Source organism: Zalophus californianus, chromosome 4 (assembly GCF_009762305.2).
Source record: "Zalophus californianus isolate mZalCal1 chromosome 4, mZalCal1.pri.v2, whole genome shotgun sequence".
Classification (NCBI taxonomy): domain Eukaryota; kingdom Metazoa; phylum Chordata; class Mammalia; order Carnivora; family Otariidae; genus Zalophus; species Zalophus californianus.
The window spans coordinates 26,092,292-26,108,534 of NC_045598.1; the positions used below are offsets into that span (position 1 = coordinate 26,092,292).

General features: G+C 42.5%; 1 pseudogene; it reads right to left on the reverse strand.

Annotated features, from left to right (window-relative positions):
• Nucleotides 1–500: 500 nt before the first annotated feature.
• LOC113935654 lies at nucleotides 501–1,423 on the reverse strand (annotated as a pseudogene).
• Between the last annotated feature and the right edge of the window lie 14,820 nt (nucleotides 1,424–16,243).

Consider the following 16,243-nt stretch of genomic DNA (forward strand, 5'->3'; position numbering starts at 1 on the left):
CTCCAAAGTCTGTAACCCAGAACCATCCCGTTGGAGCCAGATGTCTTTAGAGAGGTTGCTCACCCTCTCTGAGCCTTGATTTTCTCATCTATGAAGTAATATAGTGATATAATATGGCCGCTATATAAATGACCACAAACCTACTTACTCTCTTATCGTTCTGGAGGCCAGAAACATGAAATCGAGGTGTGAGCAGGGCTGCAATTCCCCCTGAAGCATCTAGGAGAGGATTCTCCCTTCCCTTTGCCAGCTTTTGGAGGCCCCAGTTCCTTGATTTATGGCTGCATTGCTTCAACCTCCGCCTCCATCTTTGTACTGCCTTCCCCATTGTGTTGGTGTCTTCTGCCCTGTCTCTCTCTCTCTCTTTTTTTTTTTTTTCAATTCCTCCGCTTTTTTATTTCAGGTTATTTCCAACAGTTTCATTAATAAGAGTTTAACACAGACAGCTGCTTGATGAATAAGTTTATTATTGTCTTTATCTGAAAAATCTTCATAGAAAATTGTGGTTCGGTTTATTAACTCTCAGCAGCCCGCTCCTGAGCTCTAAGGAAACTTGCCTTCTTCTGAGCTACCCGATCTTTCTTTTGGGCAAGAGACATTTTGGGATGGTTCCACCTCTTCTTTTTAACTTCTTTCTTAGGCTTCTTCTCATAAACTGGATTCTCTCATATAGCAGCATGAGCTTTCTTATACCTCTCCTCCATCATGTCTGGAGTTACATTGTTCTTTATGTATTGAGAGAATTGTTTCTTGTAAGCATCTTCATCTTCTTCCATTAGGTGACACATATAATCTGCAACATTCTGACCCATGATGTGCTTTCGATGTACTTCTGCATTGAATTCCTTGCTTTCTGAATCATAACCAGGGAATCGTTTGGTACTGTGAGGGATAGACAAGCCTCCATCCACTGCTCCCTTGAGGGCCCCAAAACTTTATTTCCAGTAGTAGTTCTGGCAAGCCCTGCATCCAAATAGCAGGTGAAGGCACCAGGTTGACCATCAATGCTTTCCACATTGTATTCCTCTCTGGTCACTTCCACTTGGCCTTCATAGATCTTGTCCATGCCAAACCTATTTAGGAGCCTGCGGGCCAGCAGCAGGCCAGTACAATATGCTGCAGCATAATTTGTCAGGCCAACCTTCACACCATACTTTGGGAGTTCATGAGCATAAGCCGCACAAACTATCATATCTCCTTCTATGCGGGCATAAGCAATCTGACAAATGATATCTCTGTTGGTTACACGAACTATCATCCTGTATTTAGGTGTGTTGTACTTATTTTTATCTTGAATTACCAAGCATTTCCGGGCATAATAGTCAGTTTTACCCTCTCGTCTTCTTCTAAATTTCACTTGGTATCTCTTGAAGTAAGCCTTATTCTTGACAACCTTAACAAACCCCATCCGGCGGAACAGAGACCAGCGTCCGCCACTCGCCACAGACCAGCAGGCCTAGGAGTGCTCTGCTAGGGGCTGCCCTGTCTCTTATAGGGACATGGGACATTGGATTTAGTGCCCCCACCTGACAATCCGGGATGATCTCATCTCAAGACCCTTAACTTAATTCCATCTGCAAGGACCCTTTTTCCAAATAACACCACAACGACCTATTTTTTGGGGGGGACCACAATTCAACAAACCATAGATGGGAGTCACAGGACTTGTTTCAGAGGATTGTGGTAAGGGTTTGGCAAGACAAGGTCTGTGAAGCTGCTTGCCTCAGAGTGGGGTGGATGTGGAATGCTGGTTTTCTCCCCATTTCTTCTCCTCCAGGTGTCTGTGTCCTCGAGAGGGGTTAGCTAATTCACAATGCAGTGGGAGGGGCTGAGGGATTTCTTCTCTCCCCCCACCTCCACTGGAGGGAATTTCCTTCTCAATGAGGTGGAGTCAGAGGAGGGAGATCACGCCTCTTTTTCTCAGGGCTTCCACATTCTGAGTTCTGGGCCCTTACAGAAGTCCTTTACTATCTGTCCTCTGGGAAGGTCCTAGTCAGCTGCTGCTCTGCAGTCCTGGTCATCTCTGCCCTGGACCTGACCTTATCCAGACATCCATGCTCACCAGGTCCTCTCTCCTTGTCCATCACCAGTGCAGGCGTTTCTGGGAGCTGAGGATGGGGGAGCGTGCAAACTCTGCCTGAGCCTTTTCCCACCCCTCTGACAGCTCCCAGGGGACTCTCATCTCAGAGTGCCTCGAGGCTTTTCCTCATCATCTCCTGGGTTTTCACTGCAAAACAAAGACGGCTTCTCTGACCTCTTCCCTTTTCTGTCTTCCCTTGTTGAAATGTGCTTGTCAAGCAGATGTTGAGGGGCATGAGTTAGATACTGATCAGGGGGAAAGAAACAAGGATGCCAAGAAATAGCTTAAAGGCTCCCGTGCCTCTGGGGTGTGTTAATGGCCTTGTCCAGCATTTTGGCACTTCCAGGGACACTGACTTCTCCAAGTTCCCTGCCTCCACAAATGCAGTCCCTGTGTTTCTCAACCGCTGGGTCCTTCTGTCCCTGGCTCTCATTTCCATGCCCTTCCTCCCACAGCTCCCATACCCTCCTCGTGATGACAAATCAATGGTAATTGCTTAAGTGCAGCTGTTCAATCCATGGACTGTTGAGAGAGAACTTAATGTCCAAGAAGTCTCCAAGGAACCACATGCTGCTTGAATTATGTAAAGGTGAACAGAGAAGGATGAATTTCATATGCAGAAATCCTTTTTGGCATTAAAGTTTCATGGGAAAAACCGAACCCTTGGGCTCATATTTCTGGTCAAATCTTATCTTCTTTCATTCAGCACACACTTATTGGACTCTTATTATGTATAAGGCCACAGTCTAGGTGCTGTAGGAGAAAAAGATTAATCAGTCTCAGATCTTTCCTGCAGGCTTCCTTACCCCACAGGCTTACGCTTTGGAACCAACAAACTAGTCTGAGATGAAACTATACCCCAGTGGGCATCACTTTATCTGTCCATCCATCCATCCATGCACCCATCCATCCACCACGCAGCAAGTATTTATTGAGTGCTATGAGCTAAGTTCTGTGATAGGCACTGGAAGCTTTGTTACCAGGTGAGACACCTGTTGGAAGGCAGAAGTGATAAAGATTTCTAAGGATGATCCTGTAAAGGAAATGATTTTTGTAAGCTTGATCTTGAAGGACAAGCACAGCTTGGCCGGATGCTTGTGTACATGTATGCAAATACAAGCAACATCAAGCTTTCTGTCCCAGGCCCTTTTCTTCCCAGAATTTATGTGCATTCCCAAGGTTTATGTCCACACCCAAGGTCAATGCCAGGTCCCTCAGAAAGCTCAGCCCCACAGGCTTTTCATTATATTAACCCAAACATGGAATCAACCTCTTGTTCTTGATTTCCACAAGAGTCACCAACACAAAACATTGGTGTGTAGGTAGTAGGGTGTCCCTCAGCACTTTCTGGCTTCACACCCAACCCAATCTGCAAATCTAAAGAGAGGGAGGCTCTGTTAAACAGTGTCATTTCACCCTCCTCCCCATGTGGATCTCATTAGGAAGAGAGCAGTATGGACATTCATGTCGCATTGATATAATCCAGGAATCTCACTACTGGATATTTACCCAAAGAAAACAAAAAAAACTAATTTGAAAGATAAATGTACACCTATGCTTATAGCAGCATTATTTACAATAGCTAAGATACAGAAGCAACTCAAGTGTCCATCAACAGATGAATGGCTAAAGAAGATGTGGTACATATATACAATGGAATATTACTCAGCCATAAAGTAGGAGGTCTTGCCATTTACAACAACATGGGTAGACCTAGAGGGTATTATGCTAAGTAAAATAAGTCAGACAGAGAAAGAAAAATGCCATGTGATTTCACTTATATGTGGAATCTAAAAAACAAAACAAATGAACAAAGAAATAAACAAACCAAAAGAACAGACTCTTAAATACAGAGAACAAACTGGTGTTGCCAGGAAGAAGTGGGTGGGAGGATGGGTGAAATAGTTAAAGGGGATTAAGAGGTACTAACTTCCAGTTGTCAAATAAGTGAATCATGGAGATGAGAAGTACAACATAGGGGATATTATAATATAGTAATAACGGATGGTGACAGACAATGACTACATTTATCAAGGTGAGCACTGACTAGTGGATAGAATTGTTGGATTAATATGTTGTATGCCTGAGAGTAACATCACAAACTAATATAGCATTGTATGTTAATTATACTTCAATTAAAAAACAATGTAAGTTTGCCTATCTAGCTCACTGCCAATATTGCCAGGACCTAGACTGGGGCCTGGAAAAGTACTTGGCACATGGTAGGGACTCAAGATACATACATTGAATTTGATAAATGAATTCTTCCACAGTCCAAACTCTTTAAAACATTTAAACTGGAGGGCAGTTCATGCAGGGGCATAACAACAATGGTCATGGCACAAAATTCTTAAATGTTATCCCATTGTGTTTAGAATAAAACCCAAAGTTCTCCACTTGACCCAAATGCTCCTGTTGACCCGCAGTGCTCCCAGCACACTGGCCTTCTTGCAGCTTTGCTGACCTTGTCAAGCACACTGCTGCTCTAAGATCTGTTGCAGAGACTGTCCCTCTGGTCAAACTGCACTTCTCCACCACCACCCCACAAGGCTCACTCCTTCACCTCCTGGTTTCTCTTCAAATGTCACCTCCTGCTTTATTTTCCTCACTATGCATATGATTGCCTGCCATTATCTTAAACATTATTTGATTGTCTCTTCCCTTTAGGAATGGTAACTCCAGAAGGGTGGGGGCTTTGTCTGTTTTTGTTCATTACTATATTCTCAGTACTTGGAACCATGCCGGGCACACAGAGGATGCCACATAAATATTTGCTCTTGAACAAATGAACGGTAATGAATGAACATGGACCCCACCACAAAGCTATTTATGGGGGTGAGACTTAATAGAGGCCTGGAAGAGGAGTCAAAGAGGTCATTATCTGAATGAGAAAGAGACAGTGTAAATGTAAACAAGAAACCTGGCAACTAGATTAAGCCTTATAAAAGCAGATCAATTAGACCATGAGCAGTTGACAGGGATGGTGGCAAACTATATAAGGTCTCCACTGGTCTGCATGGTGCCCTTATGTAGATGAAAGAAACGATGCTCCCTTCTTTGTGTAGACGTAGCCTTGTGCAGGGGGCTCTGCATGGTGAGTGGAATGTGGGCTGGATTTCAGCTGACACCCACCTTCCCATGGGTGCAGAGCACACCATGCATAACCCTACCTGACAGTCTCAGGCCATTGATCGATCAAGATCTTCTTCAAGACTAATTTGAGTGCACACTATGCCACTTTTCTATTGTTGAGTTTGGGGAGAAAAAAGAACAACCACCCTGAGTTTCAGCTTGGTGAAGAGACTTGCCTGAAGTCACAGGGAGCTAAAGGGCAGAACTGGGATTTGAGCTCTTTCCAATCAGATGATTCAGTGTGCGGACTTACATCAACCTCCTGCTACTCAAAGGGTAGCCTGAGGACAAGCTGTATTGGCATCACCTGAGAGTTTTAAAGAAATGCTGAACTTCAGGCTCTTCCCAGACCTATGGACCCAGAATCTGCATTTTGACAGGATCCCCAGCAGATTTTTGTGCACAATGAAGTTTGGGAAATACTATCCTCTACTGCTCCTAGATTTCATCTTGTTTTCTCTATTACTTTTTCATTCAACTTGAGGCTGGGCCACCTCTAGTTTGTCCATCTGGCATGTCACCAAATGTTGTTCACAGGGCCAGCCGGTTTGGGGTTTTAGAAACAGCACAGGACATCCAGTTGTGTTTCAATGGCTGTGTGAGGTTGGAAAACTCTTTCGTTCCTAAGAGTGTAGGCTTACTAATCTAGGGAAAAGAAAAGGAATAATGACCCAACACTTCTGTGGGGTTCGAATAACATGATGGATATGAAAGTGCCTCGTCAATTGTGAAATTCTGTCTAAACGCAAAAGATGATTGCTCTCACATAGTGTAACATGAAGGCCTCTGACAGAGACCACTTATCTCTGGAATGCTACTTAAACAAATTAGAAGGAGGGAGAAAATGAATGATCTGGGGTCAGTAGACTCCAATTAGCAGACTGGAAAAGACACAGGAATCCACAAGTTCATTTAGCTTACAGGCGTAATTAGCTGTCACCCTGGGGTTTCAAACAGGGCTTCAATCCAGTCTAGGGAAATTTTGAAGGAAAAAGGCAGACAAAGGTTAGGTGGGGCATTTTCCAGAGAGACCTGTAGGGATGCAAGGTGTGGTGCATTAGGGAGGAGAAGAAGGCTCCTGCAGACAAACTGCTTGCTCCCCACCACAGCTGGGAATACCTTGTCCCTTCCAGGCCCAACCACAACTTGGCTATCAAACTTTGCATGTTGTGACCAGATGTTCTGTGCCATGTACAAGGAGTTAGGAGCACTGAAGCCATTTCACTGGTCATAAGCTTGTGGAATGCCATTTGTTAGCAAAAAGTGCCTCAGACCACAGTGGTGTTCCTGGGAATTCAACAGAGATCTTTGAGAGAGATGATTGGCTGGGTTCTACTGACATCACTGCCCACCCTGTCAAAAGACTGGACATAAGTAACTGTTCAGTAAATTCTGAACGAATGAATAAGTGAATGAACGGGAAACTTTTCCTTTAGGAAGCTTTCTCTGTAAGCTTTCTCAAAAAGACGCACCCTAACCATCCTGTGTTAAATGTAAGCTTGCCCATCTCTTTTGTTCTCAGTCCCCTTTATCCTGCTCCACCTTTTTATTTTGACCATAGCACTCAGTCTTTCTTCACATCTTTATAATTTACTTATCTATTGTTTACTCTTTGTTCCCCATCCCCCAGAATGGATTATCTCTTTTAATCCACTGGCATATCCCTAAAAGAATACTCAGCACAGTTCTCACAAATATTTGTTGAATCAAACTGAATCAAATGAATTAGAAAGAGTGACAGTGTCAGGCTTAAGTTTTTGTCTGGTTCTGCCCCCAAATCATTCTGCGACCAGGGTGCATGCCTTTGCCTTTCTGTACCTCAGTTTCCCCATCTGTACAGTGAAAAGGTTGGATCTATCTCTAAGAGCACTTTCAGCTCTAAGTCTGTGGCTCTGCCTCTGCAATAGCTGCCTTCTAAGTTGGCTTTGGAAGACTGTTTGCATGAAGTGGTGAAGAGAGTCCTACAAAGGAAATGAACAGACCCTGGGTGGTCACTCTCACCCTAACAATCCTTAAGTCCTGAGACTCAGGGTGAGACATTTGACTTCTATTCCATATAAGACACTCCTATCACAGTTCCTGGCATGTCTTAGGAACCGACTAAATGTTAGCTTCTTCCTTCTTCTCCCCATCTGGACCTGGATGCCTTGCTGCCAAATGAGCTTCAGCCCACGCAATCACATAGCAAAGGGCTGAAAGAACTTTGCAAACTGTAAAGTGTTCCTCTAATGTAAAGGGTTATTATGGTTATGCACATACCCAATCCCTGGCTTCCCTCCACATAGATGAGATTGAAACCATAGCTGCTATTTATACCAAAACCATCTCATGATTCGCTGTCCTCACCGCTTGTCAAAAATGTTGCACCTGACGAGACCAAATTCACATTGGGTTTATCAAAGTCTAATTAAAACTTGATCATCGTGTCTAACATGTTGCCTTATTATTTTGGCTTAATGAGGGTGATGAAAGGAGGCTGAAAGCAGCAATTCCGGCAGTGCCGTGATACAACATCTGGAGAGGGATGGGGCTTAGCCAGATGAGCAATTAAGTTGAACTATACACATAGGGAAGATCCTTGCATCTGGCAGCTGTCTGGCCAGCCCTTCCTCGATCCAGAGTTTATGAAAGCCAAACCAATGTGCTCTTCTCCACCTTCCAAAGTATTAGGCAAAGCCACCAATGTGGGGAAAATCCTGCTGTCATGGATTTTAGTCACTGGATGTAGGGAAAAGGGAGCCTCTGGCAGTGAGAAGAAATGAATTCTCCATTTGGTCTTAGATTTGGTCAGCTGTGGTATGATGCTGCTGTTAATCATGCCAGGAAAACTCAGTCCTCTTTGAAATGTCATCACTTATCTCTTCAGTTATGAATAACCTGAAATTGGGTATTTCTGCTTCTGCTCCCAGGAATAAGCAGGATGCATGGGGTAAAATGTTCAAACAATCTTCAAAACTCTCACCAATACCAAAGCTGCAAATTGCTCCATTAGGCTTCTTGTAACAGTATAGGCTAGCTGCTGTAACAAATAGACCTTGTAGTAGGAAGCCTCTGAAATAGCATCCAAAGATCCCTGTCTCCTGGCTTTCATACTTTTGTGTAATTCCCTCCCTTTGAGTGTGTGCCAGACCTAGTGACCTGCTTCTAATGAGTAGAATGCAGCAAAAAAGACGGGATGTCACTTCTGAGGTTAGTTTATAAAAGATGGTGATTTCTGTCTTGCTCACTCTCTCTGGCTCTTCTTGCTTGCTTGCTGTGATGAAGCAAGCTGCTATGTTGTGAGCTGCCCCATGGAGAGGTCCACATAGCCAGGAACTGAGAGCTGCCTCTGGCCAACAGCACACAACGAAATAAATCCTGCCAACAATCACACGGGTGAGTTTGGGAGTGGGTACTTCCTTCCCCAGGCGAGGCTGAGATCACTATAGCCCCAGCTGACATCTTGATTTCAGCCTATGAGGGACTTTGAAGTAGAGGACACCACTAAGCTGTATCTAGATTCCTGACCCACAGAGACTGTGAGATAATAAGTGGTGTTGTTTTGAGCCACTATAGTTTGGGGCAATTTTTTACACAGCAATAGATAATTAATACAGACCCTGATATGTTTAATAGTTCTAATATGATAGAAACTTATTTCTAGTTCTTGTAACCATGCTTATAGAGACTGTCATTTTCAATATTTTCAGTGGCTTCCAAGATTGTCCTGAAGTTGTCTCCACTTCAGCCATTTGGAAGGAAGAGAGTGATTGAGCATGCATGGGAATTTTTTCAAAACTTATTAATTTTTTTAAAATTGTAGTAAAATATACATAATATAAACTTGACCTCTCTAACCATTTTTAAGTATACAGAACAGTGGTATTAAATACATTCACATCACTGTGCATACATCACTAGTCATTCTCCACTTATGTATAACACATCTACATGCCAAAATAATACGAAGCCATTATTACAATGTAAAAACCACTAACTCCAGGACAAACTAACCCAAAGCCCCACATGATTATACTGACTCCATAGTTCTTCATGGGTGTGTGCTTAATTTTAGAATCTAGGACTTTTAAGAGAAAGCTCTAAAAAGCTACATGGATTAAAAGGTAGATGCTTCTCTGAGAAACTTTGCAAAATGTATTCTAGACATGTTATATCACCATATCAGTTTTTGCACCCTTTATACTTTGAAATGGTTTTTTTAATTGCTTGAGACATTTGCTAGAACCCAGGATTCTGTTCTCTAAAGATTCTCCTCTCTCGAAGGCAGCTTTTTTCATTACTGTCTCATCACATCAAAGATGCCTGAAGTGGAATTGATGGGCCTATACTATATGGCATCTTCTTTTCCCAGCTTGATGACAGCAGCTTCTGAGACAGGGTCTCTGGGGAAGTCCAGGTCAGCCTAGAGAGGGTTTGCTCTTATTGTCAAAAGCAAAGTGCCCTTCTGGAGCCATTTGAATCTTGCATTGCCCAAGATATGGCCAGCATGACTCATTCCATTCCTTAAATCACTCATTTCCAGCATCTTCTAGAGTGTGCTTTCATGGGAAAGTGTCTATTGACAGAAGAAAGAAGAGGAAGAACTTTGTAATCTGCTTGCAGTTTGTCTTCAAGCCATGTATTAGAGTTTGGGGTGAGTGGCTTTGTAAATTCTTTGTCTGTGAAAAGTTCAGTCTAAGACCCACTGTCTTAGAAATTGTCAAATGGACTGAAATTTCCATTTCTATATGAATAGCTGGCATTTGGAGCTGTTTTAGGTATTCCAGTTCTACTTATCTGACTTTGGGCTGTGCCAAGGTGATATCTAAGCAACTATTATTTTAGAATATATTCGATCATGGTTTCTGGCTGGGTGAAATCAATCTGATGCCCATCGGATCCCCTCCTGGGGTGAGAATCCCTGTCTTCAAGGGGTTCACAATCTAGGGACAGAGACACAACTTCAATATGATACCATAAGAGTAGGTAGAGGTATGCAGGGGGTGCTACGGTGGCTGAGAAAGGAGTCACCTAATCCATTCTGAGGGGAAGCCAGAGAAGTTAACCAATAAGAACAGAAGGTAAAACAGGAAGAGCAGAAGGGTAAAATACCTAAGGGAGAAAGTCAACATGAGCAAAATGAGAGATATGAGAATGTGGTATGTCCTTGGAATGCAAGTAGCGGGGGAAGGCAATATAGTGGTGGCAATCATCAGCTTTGGAGTCTGACAGACCTGTGTGCAAATCCTAGACCTACCAATTTATGCTGTAAGATCATGCACATGTTATTAATTTCCCTTTGCTTCTATTTCTTTTCTTCTGTAAGATGGAGTAATGGACAAAATCCACCACATTGGGGGGATTGAAAAGATGAAGAGAAATGTGTGTAGCATTGCATTGTATCTGGACTTAGATAAAATTATATATATATATATCATACATATTATATATAAAATATATTATTATAACTATATTATATACATATATATAAAGCTGGATAAATGCTATTGTCTATTTGGTAAGTATAAGTGTGAATTTGGACTTAGGAAAGTAGATCTATGTTAGAGATGTAGTCTAGGAAATTACCAACATAAAGATATCCACTGAGGCATAAAAGGGAGTGAAACTATATCAGTTAGCTTACATAGCAAATCACTCCAAAGCTTAGTAGCTTAAAACAACCATGTGTATCTGTTCATGAGTTTATAAGTTCTGTGATCTGGGCCAGGCTCAGCTGATCTCAGATGGGCTTGCTCATGTGTCTATGGTCAGCTGGCAGATTGGCTGAGGCTGACTGGTGTCAGCTGGCCTCACTCACCAGCTGCTTGGTTGGTTATTGGCTGAGGCGACTGGGTCATAGGACTTTCATTGTCCAGGAAGGCAGCCCAGGTCTGCTCACATGGAAGTGAGACCCAGGCTTGGAACCGGCACAATATTGGTTTGCCACATTCTTTTGGTCAAATAAGTCAAGGCTTGTCTAGGTTCAAGAACTAGAGAAATAGATTCTATCTCTTCACAGGAGTTGCAAAGTTACATAACAAAGAGTATAGATACAAGGAGGGATAGAAAATCGGTACCATTTTTTGCAAATAATCTACCACAGAGTACATCCAAGATTAAGGTACAGAAGAAAAAGAGAAGAAAGCCCAGCACATAACTCTGTCATTCAAGGTCAAAAAGAGGAAGACTGAGCAGTAACCTAAGAGGTCACAGGAAAACCAGGAGAGTGTGGTTCACAGAAAGCAAGGGAGAAGAGAGAGTTCTAGATGGGAGATGTGGTGAAAAGCATTGAGGCTGCCGAGACTCCAAGGAACATAGTGACCAGAAGGTGACCATTGGAATTCCAAATGGAGATCATTGGTGACAATGGTGAGGGCAGGTTCATGGTGAAAGCAAGACTTCCATGGTTTGTGTAGAGAGTGGGCAATAAGAATTGGAGAAAAAAACAGTGTTGACAATATTATCAGAAAGTTTTAATGAGAAGAAAGAAGAGAAATCTGGTAGTAAGGAATAGAGAGAAGAATAGATTCTTTAAAAAAATTTTTTTTTAATATAGGGGAGCCCTGAGCAAGTTTCAGCGCCATTGGAAAGGAGCTGGTAAAGGAATGGTTGAACAATACAGGGAAGAGTGGGGATAAATAAAGAAGATTCCTAAAAAGTAAAAGGGAATGAGAGCCAGCTGAAGTATTACTTTTAGATACAGGAAGAGACATGTAACTGGAGAGGGATAAGAAAGGATAGTTTTAGACTCAAGTAAGAATATAGGTTGATGGGAGAAGGCTGAGGCAGTTCTTCATTCTGGCGGCTTGTACGTTCTCTGTGAAGTAGGAGTGACTTCATCTGCTCAGAAAGAAGGGGAAGTAGGGTTTAAGAAATGGTTAAAATCTGAAATAGCCACTGTGAAGAATGAGAGAAAGCTGACAGGGGAAATAGAGAAGGATTGCCAGGCAGCACGGAGGGTCCATTTGGAGTTGGAGACCATAAATTCAGAGTGGCACCAGTGATTTACAGTGATACCAATCTGTGTGGATTTCCAGCAGTGCTTAGCAACCAGAGATGGGGAATAATTGGATTCATCCAAGTTGGTGTTTTGCCAGAAGTTGAATTGGGGAAATAGTGGGGCAAGGGTATTTAGTAAGAGAGAGGCTGAAGTGACAAGAAATGGGATCTAGGCTGGATAGGGAAGAAAGGAAAGACAGGGGGGAGTTGGTATAGAGAGAAATGAATGCTGGTGTCACAGGTTAGCAAGGTAACATCTCAAGTTCATCTCTAAGGAGTGAACTTCACAATGCCTTTCAGTTTGCTAATCGAGAACTCCACATCCCAATTACCCTAACAACTCACAATCCAAAAAGAGCTGGAAAGAGCAGGTGCTCAGTAGAGGTGGGACAGTGAGCCTCCATATCTGTCCCTTCTACAGGCTCTCAGTAAATGAAACCAGCACCCACTTAATTGCTCAAGCCAAACTCTTAGGAATCATCTTTGAAAACCCCATTTCCCTCACCCTCTGTCACTGAATCCATCACCAAATTCTATTGGTTCCAGTTCCCAATATATTTCAATTCTGAATACTTTTCTCCATTTGTACTGCCAGCACTTGGGTCCAAGCCACCATGATTTCTCCTCAGAAATAACCTCTCCATTGGTCTCTTTGCTTCATCCTCTGCTCCCTCAAACTCACTCTTCACACAGTAGCCAGGCTGCTCTTTCAGGAATGTAAGCCAGATCATATGTAGTCATTTCTCTGCTCAAAAATCCTTTCAAAACTTCCCATCACTATTAAAATGAAATCAAATTCCTTACCATTGAGTTGAGGCTGAAGAATCATGTGAAAATTTCTTGGGATGGGAGCAAGTGGAGCAAGGACAGAGTACTGTGAGGCCAGTGTAGGTTAGGGAGGAAGGAGTGAGGAAATAAGATATGTTCAGTGAGGCAGGAGGGTCAGGCAGAGGCTGGGCCACTGGGGCTCTGGAGGTGCTGGTGGCAAGAAGTTTGGGAGAATCACATTTTGAAAAGACCACTCTGACTGTAGTATGGAGCAGACAGGAGGCAAGAGTGACCACAGTTAGACCAGTTATAAGGACATTAAAATATCCAGGCAGGAATTAATGACTGTTTGCACTAGCTGGTTTTGGAGATGGAGAAAAGCAAATGGTTTGAGAGACACTTTAGGAGATAAAATGAAAGGTTTGGAATACCTATTCTACCCCTGCTCCTTTGCCTGCTGGCTAATGCCTACTCATTTTTCTGAGGTCAACTTCTACCATCTCAGGGAGTCTTTCTCTGATATTCCAGATGAGGTTGTACACAATCCCAATAAAAGTCTGTGGAACTAACATGATAGAAAATATTCTTGTAAAGATAAAGAGACTTGAGCATGAATATGGATAAGAGAAAGCTCTGGTAAGAAGAGAGTGAAGATATCAAATTGAAGAGGTAATCAGCAGAGTTAGAGTCCTACCCTAAGGAGAGGGGCATGGAATCTGGAACCTAGGTTGGGGATCAGTCTTGAATCAGAGGAAACATCTAGTCCTGCACTCCCACTGGGCTGGGATTACACTGGAAACAGAGGTCCCATGCTGGTGATAAGACCCCTGGTTCTCAGCTCTTCCTCACTTGAAGCCCCTCTTTGAAATTCAAAATATTTCCTCTTCTTCCAGATGTAGCTATACTTTTAATATCCATTGATTAAAAACTACATAATGGCAAGAAACTTCATGAATTCAGAAAAGCTTTTCTTTTTGTTAATCATAACTTTATCCACTCACCTTTAAAGTAGCATATGTATGTGTGAAATAATTTTTTTTTCTAGAAAATGCCTGGTGTGGTAAAACTTTGCAAATCAGGATGCTCTCCGCCCCAGGATTCTGTCTATAGGTTGGAAATCAGGGTCTGGTCTAGACCATTGACAAATGGCAATTCATACCATCTGTAACTATCTGTCTTCCCCCTAGACTGGGAGATCCTCAGGCAGAGAAATTGTTCTTTTCAATATCCTCAGCTTCTAGTATAGGACAGAAGACAAAATGGTTTTTTAAAAATCTTGGTTGGATGAATGAAAATAGAATTATTTACATGATGGTTTTATTATTATTTAAAGAGAGGTGCCCCGATATTCTCACATATTCAATTTCAAAAAAAAAAAAAGCCCTGATTTTTTTTCCTCCTAGTGATTAAGATAATTCAAATTCAGCCCATTTCCTTAAGGTCCTCATTTTGGATTCCTGTCTGTTTAAGCCAAGCCTGTCCTGGCTCAGGTTCATTTTTCTGTTTCTAGACAGTTTTCAGCAATGCATCATCTTAGTAAAGTGCCTGGCTCATTCCACAGAGTAAAATGTACTAAACGTGCAGGCACATCCTGTCCTTCAGATGTTCCAGCTCAAAACTCAAATTTCTGCATTTGCACATGCTTATTTGGCTAAATGTATCTTGTAGGATTAGTTTAAGCCACTACATGCAGCTGACTTCTTATTTTGAACATCAATGTACAAATCTGAAGGGAGGAATCACCTGGCCTTACATCAATGAAATAAAGAAGCATTTCAGCCCTTGGCACTTTAATTGGATCCTTTTCATGGGAGAAGCCAATGGAGACACCAAATCCCAAGATGTGATTCTCTAACTTCAAGCTGTCCTTGGAATAATGGAGAGAAAGCTGACTGTGTGAGCTCTTGGGGGCCCTACTCACCAGGAACAAATTGACAAATGGATTTGAAAGTTCAATTGGAGAGTCAGCTGCCATTTCACAGGTGGCCCACTGTTACCATTGAGTAAGTGTGATTCTTTCAGCCACCAATTTAAGTGGTGAAAATGTCCCACATAGGCAGTAGACAATAAGAATTATGGCTTTGGAGATGGGAAAGGCTGATTGGTGGTCTTGAAATAGATGGAATGTACACACACACACACACACCCATACACAAATGTGTGGACACTGTAGGCTGGGACTCAGACACCACTAATGTAGCCTCCTGCTCTGATTGGCTAACTCCCCTGTATCCTCAGCCCCTTCTCCCAACATCCTGTCCATCTCTTGCCTTTGTAAAAACATGCTGTTGCCTGAGCCTATCCCTGCTTATGTAGCCCTCTCAGGTGGAAACTGTATTTTCAGGTTTGTATTTCCAGATGCCCCAGGGCCAGTTGGGGGAAGCCTGATTGTTCTCCTTGACTCTTTGGCTACTTCCAGACCACTTCTGTCCCTCTTCTCAAAAGTCATCCCTCCTTTGAGACTCATGCATGAGGATATACCCCGCTCCTCTCAAACACTCACACGCATTGCTGCCACTGCTGGCCTGGTCACTCCCCCTCATTCACTGAAGACTTAGCTCCTGGTTCTTTATGTTCCTCTATGTCCTAGTTGCTGTGTAGCCTAAGGTCCACATAAATGACTCACCTAAAACCCTGATGTTAGGGACTAAATGCGTTTCCCCCTCCAAGTCCTAAGTCCCAGTACCTCAGAATGTGACTGTATTTAGAGATATTTTTAAAAATATTTTATTTATTTATTTATTTATTTATTTATTTATTTATTTATTTATTTAAGAGAGAGAGAGAGAGAGAGAGAAAGAGAGCGTAAGCAGGGACAGGAGCAGGGAGGAAGGGAGAAGGAGGGGTAAATAATCTCAAGCAGATGCCTCACTGAGCACAGAGCCTGATAATAGGGCTCAATCTCAAAACCCTGGGATCATGACCTGAGCCAAAACCAAGAGTCAGACACTCAACTGACTGAGCCACCCTGGCACCCTAATTTGGAAATTTTTAAAGGAAAAAACAGAATGGGAGAAGATATTTGCAAATGACACTACAGATAAAGGGCCGGTATCCAAGATCTATAAAGAACTTCTCAAACTCAACACCCAAAAAACAAATAATCAAGTCAAAAGTGGGCAGAAGACATGAAAAGACACTTCTCTGAAGAAGACATACAAGTGGTTAACAGACACATGAAAAAATGTTCATCATCATTAGCCATCAGGGAAATTCAAATCAAAACCACATTGAGATACCACCTTACACCAGTTAGAATGGCAAGAAATGGACAGGGAAAGAAAC